Raw genomic sequence first — 18,001 nt, 5'->3', positions numbered from 1 at the left:
ACTCCCGAATATTGATAACAATGACAGAAAATTGAAGCAAAGTAAAGGATCGGGAAACTGTTCACATGAGTTACTGTGCAAAGAACTCCTATTCTCAGAGCGTTAGCATGAAAAAAATGAGAATTTAAATAATTGTAGAAAAAAGTCATAGCAGTAGAAAACAAGAAATAACCCAAATATCCACCCACAGGATGATGGACACATTATAGTGTCTACATACCAAAATAAAAAGAAATAAACTTCTGGTGTGATGCAACAACATGCAAGACACTCAAAAAAAAGGTGATGTTGAGTGGGAAATGCCAGACACAAAAGAGTTCATATGGGTTGATTAAATCCATATGAAGTTCCAGAAAAGGTAAAGCTAATCCTTGCTGATAGAACAGTGGTCACCAGGGGAGGTGGAAGAGGAAATGACTGGGAATCATTTTTGGGAGCTTTTTGGGATGATGGAAATGTTCTATACCTTGTTTTGAACAGTGATCATGGGTGTATAACATTGTCAAAATTCACTAAACTGAATGCTTAAAACCAGTGCATTGTATGTAAGTCATACCACATTAATAATAATAATAAAAACTTAGGAATATCCTAATTACTGTTTTATTTTCAGAATTTTTATTTAAAATGTAATCTTAGAATCCTCATCTTTCATTTTGCAGGTTTTTAAGCATGCTTCTTTTTATTTTTTTAATTTTATTTTATTGTTTAAAGTATTACAGATAATAGTACACGTCTCCTTTTTTTTCCCCCCATTGACCTTCCCCTGGCCTCCCCTACCCTCCGGCACATGCCCTCACCCCTCAAACCCACCCCCCCCAGTGTCTTGTGTCCATTGGTTATGCTTATATGCATGCATACAAGTCCTTCGGTTGATTCTTACCTCCACCCCAACACTCCCCGGCCTTCCCACTGTAATTTGACAGTCTGTTCAATGCTTCTCTGCCTCTGTATCTATCTTTTTGTTCATCAGGTTATAATGTTCTTTATTTTCCACAAATGAGTGAGATCAGGTGGTGTTTTCTTTCATTGACTGGCTTATTTCACTTAGCATAATGCTCTCCAGTTCCATCCATGCTGCTGCAAATGGTAAGAATTCCTTCTTTTTTATAGCAGCGTAGTATTCCATTGTGTAGATGTACCATAGTTTTCTAATCCACTCATCTGTTGATGGGCATTTAGGCTGTTTCTAAATCCTGGTTATTGTAAATTGTGCTGCTATGAACATAGGGTTTAAGCATGCTTCTTTAAGTCTGTATTATTTTTGCAAATTATGCCATGATATGTTTATTTATGGATCAAATGTTTAGTGCCGATAAGATATGGCACTAGCCCTAACTTGTTTGGCTCAGTGGATAGAGTGTCGGCCTATAGACTAAAAGGTCCCAGGTTTGATTCCAGTCGAGGGCACATGCTCAGGTTGTGGGCTCAATCCCCAGTAGGGGGCATGCAGGAGGCAGCCAATCAATGATTTTCTCTCATCATTGATGTTTCTATCTCTCTCTCCCCTCTCCCTTCCTCTCTGAAATCAATAAAAATATATCCTATATAATAAAGAGCTAATATGCTAATTAGACTAGACGACAGAATGACCTTCTGGAATGACCAGTGGGCAGGGCCGTGGGGCCACGAGGCAGCCAGGGCTGAGAGGGCAGAGGCAGCTGGGGCTGCAAGGGCTGAGCCCCTTGCATGAATTTCATGCATTGGGCCTCTAGTATATATATATAAAAAGATATGGCACTAAACTAATGATAGAGCCTTTTGCCCAATAGGTCTCTACTCAAAAATTAGTAGAACTTCATATGATGTATTTCTTTGTTGTGAATTAGTTCACATGACAGCAGTGTGTACTCTCCTTCATAAACACACAGATTGCAAGGATGTCAACAGGACATGTTTTGAGTGTTTGCCCTTGGAGGTGGTGAGCTTTGTGCTGAATAATTCACACCCTCTCACCTGGCCTCCCATCACCCAGCCCGCATTTGCAAGGCAGTAGGTGCGGGTTAGGAATTTAATCTGTGGTAACTGAAACTGAAGTTCTCTCTCACTGAGTATGTTTGACTCTATGGAAACGAGAGAACCTTGACCTTGGCCTCATTAGCACTGACTTCCAAACAGCTAAGTGAAGCAGCCACTGGCACCTACCAATAATAAACAGAAAACATGTGGGGTTGATAGGGATACTTAGGTGCATAGGAGGCCATTCTTTCCATCCATGGTGACAGGAAGCAAATTCTCCAGCTCTCTGACAACCAGAATCACAGTCCATTCATCACCGCTGCCCTGCTTTTCCCTTCTGTGCCCCCAAACAAATATACAAGGGAGAGGTACAAACTCCACGAACAATGGTGTGTGAGAAATATCACAATACTTCATTTTGTTCCAAAATCAAAATACATGTGAGTGTAGGTCCTCATCATCCTGGGCCTCCCAGTGTTGAGCAAAACCCCCTGGGAACTTACCTAGATTGATTAATGTTGTTTAGACCAATCCTTCTTGTCTTCACCCCATAGCAGACTTCACCCATGTGCACATTGTCCAAGCTCTCATGCTCCCGTAAGCTCAGACGGCTCTGCTGATTTCTGCCAAGGTTGGCACAGAACTCTCTGCCAGGACTGACAGCCCCAGAGTCTCATGTACAGCCTCTCTATGTACACCATCCAGTCCTTCCTCTACAAGTTCTCCCCACAATGCTTCAAGAGGCATGGGTCTCTGCTACGTGAAGAACAAACTGAAGACCACCATTCTTTCTCAGTCTTCAGGGCTCTCTCCTTCTCTCTGTTTTATTTGGGGAAGGGAAAAAAGAAGAGAGAAAAATAAAATAAAAATAAATAAATGAATATCTCATTTATGCAAACACATGTACATATCCTAACAATATCACCAATGTCAATATATTAATCAATATAGCTGGTTTTGATTTGAAACTCTATTACTGATCAGCTATGAGAACTCAGACAAGTTACCTAAACACAGAAAGCCTCACTTCCTCGTCTATAAAATGTAAATAAACTTTAGTCCAATTAGTTTACAAATCTATTATGAGGACTAAACATTACAGCAATAATCTTGTATCACTTACGGAGTCTAACTGTTTTCCATTATTCATTCATGTATCTTCTATATAATCCTTTAAAGATGTAACAATGTTTTATAATGAGCAAAGAATGACACACAAGTTATATACTGTTGTGCTTTTAAAATGAAGACCCAGTAATCATATTTGATATGTTTTTTAAAGTTTCTTCCATGCCTGGCCCTAACTACCATACTATACACCACATATTTCCACATTCTATCAAGTATAAAGAACTGTACTTTCATTATTTTCTTGTTACCTTTTAGGCCCAAGTCCAACTTCCCATATGATGGCCCTATATTTGGGCAGCTGTTAATACAGGGTGGGGCAAAAGTAGGTTTACAGTTGTTCTGTCTGAAGGACCTGCTCTCGTGAGAGATCAAACTGATCCACCGCACAGAGAACATCACGATGTTTGAATCTGGTGAACAACAGGTGTCCTGTACATTAGCTGCCGCAGACACATGCATGTCAGAGGTTCAAATTTACAACCCATGAAATCCAGGAGCCAGCCTCCTAGAGGAGGTTTCTAGGGTCCAATATTCTGGGTCATATTAGATCATTCCCTCCAGAGTGAAAGACAAGTTGTTGCACCTTGCACCAAGAATATTTTTCACCATTTGGCGGGCCTCTGTATTTTAGAGGCAACAAATGACACAACAAATTGGTCAGAGTGTGCCGCTCTGATCAATTCAGTGTATAACCCATAAGGCAGCTAGTTTTGAGTGCTGAGCAAGTACTAGAAGGTTCCACAGCTAGTCCAGGTTGTAGACTGCAGACTAATCCAGTGCAAGCTATGCTGCCACATGGACCTTATGACCCAGCAGATCCAGGAGCACTTGACGTTTCGATGGTAAATAGGGATGCTGTGTGGAGCCCATGGCAGACCCCAGGAGGATGGCCTGAGGGTTTGAAGCAAAGCCTCCAGATAACTGTTCTCCTTATGAGACACTGCTCTGCCTTATTCATGGACCTTATAGAGAATGAACCCCTGGCCCTATGACATGAGCTGCCCACAACTGTCTGGGTGTTATCTGATTTATTAGGCTTCATAATTAGGCATGCCCAGAAACACTTTGTCACCGAGTGGAAATGGTATGTGCGAAATCAGACTCGCAGATCCCAGAGGAACAATCAAGTCCCATGTGTTGACGGCTCCGGCTCCTATTGCACATTCTTCGGCTGCACTGCCTGCCTGCCTTCATTCAGTGCGAGGTTTCTATGGAGAGCTCCCTGCGAGCAAGTGACTGAGGCGTGAGTCTGATTTACAGATGTTTTTTCTCATTCTACAGGCAAATTAAGAAGAGGGCGTTATAGCCACAGTCAGAAGTGTGCTAAACAGACACACACACACACACACACACACACACACACATACACGGGAGGGGAAATCCTTTTTGTGAGCATAACTTTAAGCAACATCTCTCACTGTCCAGTTTGAGGGGCCTGAGAGATGGCTCGTGATGTGGATGGGCCTCTACCTAAAATGGGTGATGGCTCATGGTTTGGCTGGATTGTCAGGGATTTGGAAAGAAAGGAACAGAAGACTGTCTGCATGTGGTATATAGATGGACCTCTTACACTGGCACAGGGCATGAGGATGTTTGGTTGAATGTTACGAGCTATGTGAACACTCGCAAAGGGATCTGCTACACACAAAGCTCTTAATAATGAGGTAAAGAAGAAAGCCTATACAGTGGATGTCTGTCAGCTCCTTCCTTCAAATGTCCAAAGAAGGCACTTGCTCAATCGGTTTGTGTACACGAGACATGATCCAGGCATGGAGGCTATGCATGGGCCCAGCACCATGGACTTTTCATCACCCATTGTGCCTGGTTACTACCATCAAGTGCTCAAGCCGACAATAGCAGAAGCCCAGGCTGGCTCCTGTGATGACATCATTGGGTGGGGAATGGGGACAATCCAGCCACGAGCTACCCTGAACCCTTCCATAAGGAGGGGCTGAAATTGTCTTCCTGGAATAGATACTTACTCTGGAGAGTGATTTGTCTTCTCTGCTTGCAATACTTCTATGAATACACACCATGGACTTAGGGATTGCCTTATTCACCTCCATGGTATCCCACACAAACTACTTCAGACCCAGCAACTCATTTCACAGCAAAAAGCACAAACAAAACCCCAAAACATAGCAATGGACTTATGCCAATGGAACTCGCTGGTCTTACCATAACATCTAGTAGCATCTAGCCCAGCCGTGGGCAAACTACGGCCCGCGGGCCGGATCCGGCCCATTTGAAATGAATAAAACTAAAAAAAAAAAAAAAGACCGTACCCTTTTATGTAATGATGTTTACTTTGAATTTATATTAGTTTACACAAACACTCCATCCATGCTTTTGTTCTGGCCCTCCGGTCCAGTTTAAGAACCCATTGTGGCCCTCGAGTCAAAAAGTTTGCCCACCCCTGATCTAGCCTGAGAGAAAGGTAGCACGGCCTCCTAAAGATTCAATTAGGGTTCTGAGAGAATGTCCTGAGAGGTGGGATCACTATTGTACAGGATGCAGTATATGCTCTAAACCAACGACCAATATATAGGGCTTTATTTCCCAGAGACAGAATCAATGGATCCGTAAATAAAGAGGTGAAGATAATGGTACCCAGTTCCTCTGTTACCCCTAATAATCCACTTACAGACTTTTTTGTTTCCTATCCCCACACTTCCTGTAATGGGCACTTGTTAGAGAGCTTAGTTCCTAAAGGAAGAGAGACAATTGTTCCATTGAACTGGAAGGTAAGATTGCCATCTGGCAATTTGGGTCCCTCATGTTGCTGAACCAACAGACAAAGGAAGGGGTTATTGTACTTGGTTGGGGTGATTGATTCTGTTGACCTGTATCAGTTGCTACACGACGCTGGCAGGAAAAACTAGGTCTAAAACTGAGAGGAGTCTCTAAGGCAGCTCTGAGTCATGTGTTACGTCCACACACCACAGGACTGAAAAAGAATTCGTACCCTTCAAAAATGAAGGTTTGGGCTGCCTCACTAGGTAAAAACACTGACCAGCTGGCTGAAGGCCAGGGATGGGGAGGATGGGGGTAGAAAAAGGACGTTATAAATATCAGCTGTGGCTTTGTCACCGGGCCCAGAAAGAAAGAAAGTGGCAGATATGAATAGTTTCTTCCTCATCTGGGTCTGGTCATTTTCTTTCTTCTAATCCCCTATTATTTTATAGAGAGAGTGCTGGTGACAATTAACTTACAATATAAAGTCTTGAGTGAATAAACAGAACAAAAAAAATGATCGCTCAGAGATAGACATGAAGAGTTTTAGACATTGGTGTCTCCATTTGGGGCGGGGGGAGAAGGTGAAAGCATGTTTGCACAAAGGGAAGTTACAACATGCTAGACAGAGCGTGAGGTTGCCATTATTGTAAAATAGAAGTTTTAAAGTGGGTAGAAGAGAGCATGTGGGTCATTGCCAGCCATAGGGAGGATCTGTGACAGTCTATTCACCTATTGTCTTCTGCCCTCCTGCACTGTGCTCTGTGACACTGGGGCTGGGGAGATGAGGAACACATTTCTAAGACACGTTTGACAGCTTGTTCTAGCAGATTCTGCTAGTGAGAGGCTCTGGGGAGGTAGACAGGAGAAGAGATTTTTCTTCCCCTGCTCCAGCAGCTGTCAGCATCTCTCTACACAAATAGATGGCAGCGACTCTAGCATCTTTTGGCCCCCGGACAGCATGCGGGGCGCTCTCGGGAGGCCCAGCAGGCCCAGCTCTGGCCACAAGGCAGCCCCTCGGAGATCCGAGCCAGCTGAGCAGTGCCCTCAACGGTCTGAGCACAACTGCATGGCACCCGGTCAGCCAACTCAGCACAGCTAAGCAGTAGCCTCCTTCCCAATCCCATCCCACTCTGAGGCAGCTGCTCCTTACTCTGCCCCCTGGCCCTGGTATCTCTGCCTCTTTCTTTTGTATCCTCTCACCCAGCCTGAGTGATGGTAGCTACTTCCAGTTTACTAATCTCTGGGTTAGCTCACCATCCTTGTTTTCTTCCTTTCAGCCTATTCATTCCTTGTATAGCATCACCTCTGTTTAAAGGGCAGAGGGGATACATGGTGATGGAAAAAACACAATGAAGTAAAATAAAATACCTAGTGTGCTTTCTGTTCTCCTAACTGAACCCGATAGAGACTGGCATATATTTTAAAAGCAGATAGTTTTTTTTAAAAAAAGTGAAAACACATAGCCCGAATGGAAATATTTAATATTTATGGACATCTTTGATTATTCTTTTACATAATTGAACCTCCAGAATCCACCCTCTTTCTGTCCCTGGACAGTGTGAAACCTCATTATTCTCCTGGGGGTCACCAAGCGGCATCTTGCCTAGCTCCTGGCCCTTTTTGCCAGACAAAGGCACAGGATGCCGGCTCCTCCCGCAGTGCTGAGCGCAGGCACCGAAAGCATTACTTAGCTGTGAGTGTCAGGAAGTCAAAACAACCTGTTTTTGGTGTGTGTGTGTGTGTGTGTGTGTGTGTGTGTGTGTGTGTTTTCAAAAATTGCAGTGTCTGCCTGTGCCCATTACACAGAATGCCCTGCGCTATGGAAACATAGCGGCCCCTCCCTGTCTCTGGGCGGCAGGGTCAGTGTGGGTCAGTCTGCAGACTGACACGTGAACTTCCCGCTTCGATCAGCTGTCATAGGATCAGAGCAGTCACGGTGCCGATGCTTCTTGGAAGTCGTGTTCTGAAGGACTGACTCCCTCTTCCCCGAGAGCGTGACAACATTTACAGGCTTCCTAACAGTTCCGGGCAACGGACAGAATCCCAAAGTGAAACCGTGAGCAGAACGGCATGTCCCTCCTTTGCTTTCCACTTGATTTCTGTGACAACCCCATCAGCATCGGTACATGAGGACATGAAGTCATTTTCTGTTTGTGGGCTTCTTTGTAAACTGAGAGCCTCTAGCACAGTGGTTCTCAACCCTCCTAATGCCGCGACCCTTTAATACAGTTCCTCATGTTGTGACCCGACCATAACATTATTTTCGTTGCTACTTCATAACTGTAATGTTGCTACTGTTATGAATCATAATGTAAATATCTGATATGCAGGATGTATTTGCATTGTAACAAGTTGAACATAATTAAAGCATAGTGATTAATCACAAAAACAACATGTAATTATATATGTGTTTTCCGATGGTCTTAGGCGACCCCTGTGAAAGGGTCGTTCAACCCCCAAAGGGGTCGCGACCCACAGGTTGAGAACCGCTGCTCTAGAATGACGTGAGGGCTCCCGTGGCCACAGGTATGGAATTCCTATCATTCCAATGGATACACAAGCCACCGCAGGCTTTTTAGAAACATGCTTTTCTGTCATTGTTGAGTTTCTCCCACAGAGGCGGAGGTGGCCAAGTTCCCCTGCACTGGGAGACGGGGACTTGGGTTTCATGTCATCCCGGCTTCTACAGATGGGCGACAGGCAGATGCAAGATACAGGGACCTTTCCATCGGCCACCATGGGCCTCCTGAGTGCATTTCCAAACAGGTTCTTCTTTTAAAAGAGGCTCTGACCCCCCCCCCTTTAATTTCAGTCATGTTACCAGTCATGCCAACTTTAGTCATTGTCCGGCTTCAGAGTAAAGAGTGGGGAAGGGGGGGGGGATCAAGTGGTTTTTAAATATTTTGAAATGACAAAAAAGGGAGGGAGAGGACAATGGCATCATTTTGAATATGAACGGCTGCTTATTTTAAGAACAGTCACTCTGGCCATGGCCCCGCAGATGATGTAGGAGAGGAAATACTTTCTGCATGAGGAAACAGAGGAGCAATATTGAGACAGGGTCCTGTTGTTTCCTCCGGGGCTGGTCTTTCTAGACGTACGTGGCCGAGGGTTTCTTCTTGCCCCAAACCGCGGGGACAGAAGAAAGTGCCCCACCGAGAGCGGAGATTTACAATTTGGGGAGAACTAAACGAATTATCGGAACCCAAGAGAAAAACCGTTTCCTCTGGGAGATTCGCTTTCTCCTTCTCTGTACTCCCACGCTCACATCTGTGGTAATTATTTGCTTAGATCTGTCCCTTTGCTGGAAACATGTCTTATTCATCTTGGTGTGGGCCCAGCATTAGCCAGTGCCTGGCACAAGACGGTTCAGTGAATGTTTATCCAGTAATGATGGATGCTTGGAAACTAGGTCTTATATCAACCTCAGTAATGAAGCTGCCTGGACATTCAGAATAAAATTGTTGGCAGAGATTAGTTCAGAACATCCTTAACGCGCGTTACCCAAAGTTTCAGGATTTTAGCAATAAGGAATGATAAAGACTGTGGAGGCCCCGGGTCAGGAACATGATGGAAGGGGAAGGCAGTGGGCAGGACTCTGTGCAGACTTCATGCGCCCCATACCCCCACCCTCTGAGCCTTAGGGTGTGACTGCTGAGATAACCCCAGTGCATGGCTATATATATACACACACATTTGTGCAAAACAATGTCTTTCTGGTCAAGGAGTCAGCCTTCCGACAATAAACATATCTCTTAAAGTATTCATCATAAAAACAAAAACAAAACGAACTCCAGGCAGCAAACAGTGGGGGGAGGGGGGCGGGGGGTGGTGAATAGTTGAAGTCCTGACACAGCACCTATTCAAAATGATTGACTGTTTATTATCTAGAAAGAAAGAAATGCTCTTTTGTTGTTCTGGATACGAGGAGGGCTTTCATAGGTAGACTGGAGGGGCTGTCCTGCACTGTCCCCCTCAGAGCCTCCTGGTAGTAACTAGCTCTGGAAATGAAGACCCCAGTGACGAGCAGGAGACGGAAGAGCCGCCTGAGCATTTGAAATCACTCCAAATTATGTTCTCTTTTCTCAGGACAGGCTCTGCTTTGGTTCCGATAGTATTCTTACCAGTTTCTCCCTCAGGCAGTTGAGTGCTGTGCCTATCTCGGACAAGGGATCACAGCCTTATGAGATGGTAACCAGGTTGCCCGACATCAATGCAAGTACCATTCTCTTTGCATTCCTGCTCTTTAATCCTATTGCCTGTACCTGTCAAAGGCAACACACCGAAAGGAACCAAGAGAAGTAGCTCACTTATGAACTATAGATGTAAAAAAAAATAAATAAATAAAATAGCGGCCAATCCAATCCAGCACTGGATTGAAAGGATACACAAATAATGGGGAACTTGGTAACGGACGCACGGGACTGCAGCACCTGGATCCTGACACCACTGAGTAGGACAAGCAGATTTTATGTGCCTCCTGACGTGGAACAAAAGCAAGGAGACAGTACCTCCTTTGAAATAGTCTTGCCTAAAATTTGAACTTTAGTCTACTCTAGGTCTAATGAAAGAAAATGCCAGGGAAAGGAGAGTATGTTTATAACCACAAGGATGCAATCAATCAAATCTTGAGTGCAGAGTATGAAAAAAAAGACCCCATTTTTTTCAACAAAGCACACACACAAATTAAAAAGAAGGGAGGGCTATTGTAAAGAGACTTCTTAAAACAAATCAGCAATTCCAAAAACCCAATAGTGATGCAATTGGAGAACGTTGAACTTGGATAGGTTGCTGTATGACTAGGAAATGATCACATGTATTAATTGGTCCTTTTGTTAGATGTCATAATGGCATTGTGCTTGTGTTGTTAAAGCCCTTATCTAGTAGAGAACCATATTATAGTATTTATGGGTAAATGGTAGGTTGTCCTAAAATTTGTTTTAAAACACTCCACCAAAAAGGGGAGGAAGAGAGAATAGATGAAACAAGAATGTTGATAATTATAGAATTTGGGTGTAGGTTATATAAGAATTTATTACATTATTCTCTACACTTTGGAGTTGGTCTGGAAATTTCCATAACTAAAATTAAATGAAAATAAATACCATAATCAAATAAGGGGGTTTCCAGAAATGCAAAAATTATTTGACATTAAAAATACTTCACCACAACAAAAAGTACAAGGAAGAAAATCACTTAAGCAATTAAATACATGCTAAAAAAGGTCTTTGGAAAATTCAATATGTAGTCCTAATATTAATAACAAAAATGTTGGAAACAATAACAGAGGACATGTTAAATGTATGATGGTATTTTCACCTGATAAAATAGCATGCATTTGTTAGGAAATAATGTAGGAGAATAACTAGTGACATGGAATTATGTTCATAATATGCTAAGTAAACAAAATGTTTTACTAAAAGATTACAGTATGATTTCATTTTCTATTAATATATGTACCAAATGTTGAGGAATGGTTAGATGTTGGTTTGGGATTGTATGTGATCTTCATTTTATTCCTTGTACTTAGCTAATTCTCCAAAATGTCTACAGATAACACATATTACTTTTTCAATAAGGGGAAAGCACACAATGTTATTTTAATTTTTTATTTGAAACTCTTATGGTCATTTTTTTTCAGTTACAAATACTCTCATCTTCCCAACATTTTTTCACTTTGCCCAAATCTGAAGAGACTTGTCAAATGCCATGTTGAAATCAAAATCTGTAGTGTTTGCAGTGTTCCCAATAATGTTATTGGAACAAACCCGAAAGGCCCTTTTGAAAACAGTGCTCATATTAAACACTTGAAACTCTTCTGAGATAATTAAGTTATGTCAATTATATTTTAAAATAATTCCTAATTTACAATTCATGCATATGGTACAAAGTGTGAGAAAATACAAAAATGGAATCAGTTTGTATATGGCAGGAGATAAAGGAATTTGCTTTTTTTCATTTTTGTAATAATGTTATAAAGGAAAGAAACTATGTAGAATGTTTTAGAATGATTTGTATCCAAATTGAGTTGAATTGCTAAAATTTCAGTAAAAGGGGTAGCTTCCCTCTGCCCAAAATGTACTTTATGGGATGCTACTTTGCTGCAAAAGTTTGAGATAAACACATAGTTTTCTTAATCAAATAATAAATGAATTATTAGGGAATCGAATTAAGCTTTATTCTGAACTTTGTTGCTAAAAATCTAATTGTTGTATATACCATGTGCTGATAGTTCTGAAGAACTGAAAAGGCAAAAAATGAATTAAACTAAAAGGAAATCAAACATCCTCTAAAATTCATGTTTTCCAAAACTCTGTCATTGAACCTGACACTTCAGTCTCATTCATATATCACACTGAGCTTTTCTCTATGAGTGGATTTGGTTTATTAGCAGCCTAATTACTAAATTTGCACAGTAGATAAAAACTTGTTTACAAAAGGGTGTTCCCTGTGAAAAGTTCAAGTTTTATAATTAACTTTTTAAAAAAGGGAAAAATAAGCAAATGGGACTACATCAAACAAAAAGCTTCTGCACAACCTGGCAGTGTGGCTCAGTGATAGAGCATTGGTCCTCACAATGAAGAGTCATGGGTTCAATTCCCAGCCAAAGACATGTATCCGGGTTTCAGGTTCATTTCTCCCCTCCCCCATCCCCGCCGGCCTGTGCAGGATGCAACCAATTGATGTGTCTCTCTCACATCAATGTTTCTCTCTCTCTCTCTCCCTCCCCCATTTCCCCCTCCTTCCTTTCCACTCTCTGTAAGAATCAATGGAAAAAATATCCCTGGCTGAGGATTAAAAAAAAAAAAATCTTCTGCACAGCAAAAGAAGCCATCAACAAAATGAACAGGGAACCCACTGTATGGGAGAACATATTACCAGTGATACATCTGATAAGGGGTTAATTTCCAAATATATAAAGAACTTATACAACTCAACACCAGGAAGACAAGCAATCCAATTAAAAAATGGGCAAAGGATCTGATTAGATACTTCTCCAAATAGGACATACAGATGGCCAATAAACATATGAAAAAAAGTTCACTAATTATCTGAGAGACACAAATGAAAACCACAGGGAGATATCACCTCACACCTGTCCAAATGACTACCATCAACGAGACAACAAACAACAAGTGTTGCTGAGGATGTGGAGAAAAGGGAACCCTAATACATTGCTGGTGGGAATGCAGACTGATGCAGCTACTGTGGAAAACAGTATGGAGTTACCTCAAAAAATTAAAAATGGAACTGCCTTTTGACCCAGCAATTCCACTCTGGGAATTTATCCTAAGATTCCCAAAACACCAATTCGAAAAAATGTATGTAACCCTAGCAGCATTATTTACAATAGCCAAGATCTGGAAATAGCCCCAGTGCTGGTCAGTAGATGAGTGAATAAAAAAGATGTGATACATTTACTACTTGGCTGTTAAAAAAAAAGGAAATTGTACCATTGTGGCAGCATGGATGGGCCTGAGAATTATTATGCTAAGTGAAATAAGCCAGTCAGAGAAAGACAAATACCATATGATCTCACTTATATGCGGAATCCAATGAACAAAATAAACTCACAAACAAAATGGGAACAGAGGCATGGGTCCATGGAACACACTGACAGCTGTCAGAGGGAACTGGATGAAAGAAGGTGAGCAGATTAGCCAAAGAATACCTGCGCATAGCCCACAGACACAGACAGCAGTGTGGTGATGGCCAGAGGGAAGCGGATACAGGGGCTGGCTGGAAGTAGGCAATGGGGCGGAGAGGGAGCATGGGGACAGTGTAACAGTGTCAACAATAAAAATAAAGTTGAAAAAAAGAAGAAAGCTCCAGAGATATTATTGAGCTGAAGAAACAGTATGCAAACCACTATCCTCATTCCATAACTAATACCCCCATCCAATTAGCATCAAAACTATTGTGATTTCAGAGGGAGTGTGGCCTAATGAAGGTCAATTGGACTGCACGTTAAATTAAATGCAGAAACGTTATTTAGCATTGACCATCGGCCTTCCTTCTATATTTAGTATTTTGCATCCCTGAAAATGCAAAACTATGTTTAAAATGCTCATTTTTCCAACTGACCAAGGTAAGACTCAATATGAGATGATCCTTTGCTGATGTGACTTGATAGCTGTATGATACTATGTTCTAACTTTTCTTGTAATAATAGAAACACACTGATCCAAGACCTCATATAATCTAAATTAAATGTATCTAATTTCCGCATAAATTATTGAACTGCTATTTTAGATGAATTAGTTTTACCCTATGTTTTCTCAGCCTTGTGACAAAGGTTCCAAACCACTGACTGGAGAAATATATAATACTGAAAGTGAAAATTAATAATACTGAAAGTTTCAACTTGAGCCAATTTTTGACTAATACCATAAGACTTATATTAATCATAGTATAGTTTATTCATTTAATTCTAGTGAATTCAAGAGCTACATGGTATATCAAAGAACCTAACAAACTGTCATTTTTTTTCAGTATTCTTATATAACATTTGATAATGTTATATTGACATGAAAACATGAAATTTTAGAAACTAGGAGAAAAGCAAAATATTTAGCTTACTCTTTTTTTATTGTAATAAATTCTAAAACAGAGTTGGAGATGCTAGTCTATATGATATTATAAAACACTCTTCTTTAGGATTGAAGTTTTTGTTTCTTATCAATCTAAAATTCATTAGGGAAAACGAAAATGAACACACACACACATACACTTACACACACAGTGCAGTGAGCAGAACCCAGTGTCAACAACAACAAATTCTTTTAGAGTGCAGTGATTATATTTATTTCCAAGTTGTTCACATTTTATTACTATTCACAAAACTCGAGATAAATAGTTCTTTTCAACTGGGCACTAGCCTTTCTAGGAGAATTGCTCCAGAAGCTATAGTTCTAGTCATGCTCTTTCTTTCCTGAGTTCCAGATATATATATTTCTACCTGCCTCCTGGTCATCTTCATTTAGATGATCCATACAGATAGTATACAACCCTAGAACCCATTTCCCTCACCCCACTCCCACCCTACTTCTGCCCCTAGGTTTCCAAAATTCAGAAAATGTCATTGCCCTCCACACAGTCATATGGTTGTGAGGGCTGGAAGTTTTCTCTCATTGCCCATGCTTAATTAGGACCAAGACCCAGAAAGCCAAAGAAACATCCCTCAAATGTATACATTCTATTACATTTCCAATGGCTTTGTTCTTTTCAGGTCATCCTTTCCTCTGGAGAATAATATTTTAAAGGACTCCTAACTGACTTCTGTTTCTGGCCAACAGTAATTGAATTTGTCCTTCCTCCTGAAACTAAACAAATATATGAAGCAATGGTTCACAAAACTTTAGTCATCAAGCAACCAAGGACAGTAATCCCTGAGAGAAAACAAATAAGGTAAGCCCTGTGATTGCCTTAGCTTTCTACCTAGAAAATTTTTTAGCCTTCGTACAGAGGGGGGAAACCAAGTAGAGTTGACCATCTCCCTGAGTTGGAGTCAAAACTGTATGAGGAAGCAAAAATGTCTAGAATTCACAGAGACAATTTCCAGAAGGAAAGAGCTGGATATCTGCAGAGTAACCATTGGTGTTCAACTGAGTGTTGATCACTACATGCAGGTGATGAAACTACCTGAGGCCAGGTTTAAAAAAAACCCAAAACCTAAAAATATTAAAGGGAACAATACCCTAATCTCACATGGGCTAAAAAAATGAAAAATAAAAAAATGTCAGTTTGCATTAACCAAATTAGAAAACCTCATAATTTGTGGGGGCATTAGTTAGAGTATTCAAAGGGTTTTACCCCAGTAATGGGGAAAAAGTAGTCCTAGACTAAATATTGATTTGGTCCTGCTCAACAAAATTTTATGAAATACTCCACCTGACAATAAAATCATGCATATTCTTTACAAGTGCACCTGATTTTTACCAACATCATCCATATTCTGAGCCATAAAGCAAATCTCACTGAGCTTAAGAGAATTCAGGTCATAAAAAATCTGTTCTCTGACTACAATTGAATTAAATTAGAAACCAATAAGAAAAAATGTTTTTGAAAAATCAAATTTTTTAGAAGGTAAATACACTATAACTATCCCATGGATCAAAGAAGAAATCAAATGTAAATTATTTTAAATAAAAAAGTAAAAACACAGCATTAAAAATATATGAAATGCCACTAAAGCAGTATATAAAGGGAAATTTATAGCATTAAACATGTACATTAACAAAGAAGAAAGTTCTCATAACAATGACCTCAGTTTTCCCCTAAGAAACTAGAAAAAAAGAATAAATGAACCCAAAGTAAACAGAAAAGAAATAATAAAAATCAAAACGGAAAGCAATGAAGAGAAAAACTATAGGGAGAAAATCATAAAACTAAAGTTGGTTCTTTGAGATCAGTAAAATTGATAACCATCTAGCAATATTAAGCAGGAAATAAAGAGAGAAGAAACAAATTACCAACATCAGAAATGAAAGAGATGACACCACTAAGTAAATATTAAGTGATAAACACAGGAACACCTGAACAATTTCATCCAACAAATTTGGCAGCTTAAATGAACTAAACAGATTCTTTAAAAGATACAAAGAATGGAAGCTCACTCAAGAGGAAATAAATAACCTGTCTATTCCTTCATCTATTTAAAAAACTGAATCCACATTTTAAAACTTTTCCAAAAAGAAAATTCCAGGTCAAGATTGCCTCATAAGTTAATTCTACTAAACATTTAAAGAAGTGATACCAATTCTACAGAAAATTGAAGAGGAGGAAATGCCTCTCAACCTCTAAGAGGCCAGCATTACTCTAGAAAACCGGGAAAAAAGACATTACAAGAAAAAAGTACTGACAAAAATCTTTTGTGGGCAAAAATTTAAAACAAGATTTAGCAAATTGAAACCAAAGATATACAAGAAGGATAATGCATGATAATTCAGTGGGGTTTATCCTAGGAATGCAAGGTTGGTTTAACATTTGAAAATCAATCAATGTAATTCAGCAGAGAAACAGACATAAATAAATAGTATCATTTCAATAAATGGAGAAAGATCATTTGACAAGAGCCAGTATCCAGTAATGATAAAAATTCTTGGTTAAACTGGAACAAAAAGGAACTTCCTCAACCTAATAAAAGAATCTATAAAAACCTACAGCTAGCCCTGACTGGTTTGGCTCAGTGGATAGAGCATCGGCCTGCAGACTGAAAGGTCCCAGGTTTGATTCCAGTCAAGGGCATGTACCTTGGTTGCGGGCACATCCCCAGTAGGAGGGTGTGCAGGAGGCAGCTGATCGATGTTTCTCTCTCATTGATGTTTCTAACTCTCTATTCCTCTCCCTTCCTCTCTGTAAAAAATCAATAAAATATATTTTTTAAAAAAAACAACCTACAGCTAATAACATATTTAATGGTAAAGATTAAATATTTGCCCCCTAAGATAAAACACAGAGCAAGAATGTCTTCTCCTTCTCACGTTTATTCATTGTATTGAAGGTTTTAGACAGAAATATAAGACAAGAAAAAGAAATAAAGAGCATCCAGATTTAAAAGATATACATAAAATTGTCTTTATTAGCAGATCATCTATGTAGAAAATACAATGGAAAAAAAGCTACTAGAACTAAAAAGTAAGTCTGTCAAGATTATAGGATGCACAATCAAATATACAAAATTCAATTGTACTTCTATATCCTACCAACATCAGAAACTCAAATAATTTTGAAAATTGTATGACAATGTCATGAAGATAAATTTGACAAAAGAGGCACAAGGCATGCACTGAAAACTACAAAGTATTGCTGAGAGAAATTAAAGAATTTTAAAGAAAGAAAGATTGTCAAAATGGTAAACCTAAGTCACATTGTGCAACTATTATAAAGAATAAATTAGAAGTATTGGCCTGGAGAGATGCACATAAAATATTAGGTGACAAAAAGAAAAATAGGAAAAAATACATCATGTTTTGTGGGTTTTTTTTTTATCAGAAGAACTTTAAAAACTCCATAATGAGAAAACAACCATTTTAAAATCCTCAGAAAATTGGCACATACACTTGACCAAAGAAGATAATCATTAGTCATTAAGGAAATGCAAATTAAAACCACAATAAGGTATCACTTCACAACCCCCAGGATGGCTAAAATTAAAAAGACTCATGAATCTAAC

The 18,001-nt window shown here is 39.9% G+C and overlaps 1 long non-coding RNA gene across 1 annotated transcript; it reads right to left on the bottom strand.

The window, feature by feature from the left end:
- Nucleotides 1–2,351: 2,351 nt before the first annotated feature.
- LOC111827476 lies at nt 2,352–10,087 on the bottom strand. Its single transcript, XR_002831073.1, has 2 exons — nt 9,951–10,087; nt 2,352–2,778 (listed from the first exon to the last, which is right to left on the bottom strand). It is a non-coding gene; the product is annotated as an uncharacterized LOC111827476 (long non-coding RNA).
- Between the last annotated feature and the right edge of the window lie 7,914 nt (nt 10,088–18,001).

Source organism: Myotis lucifugus, unplaced genomic scaffold, assembly GCF_000147115.1.
Source record: "Myotis lucifugus unplaced genomic scaffold, Myoluc2.0 scaffold_170, whole genome shotgun sequence".
In the NCBI taxonomy this organism is placed as follows: Eukaryota; Metazoa; Chordata; class Mammalia; order Chiroptera; family Vespertilionidae; genus Myotis; species Myotis lucifugus.
Note: the sequence above shows the minus strand (reverse complement) of the source record. Positions and strands in the feature narration are given on the sequence as shown.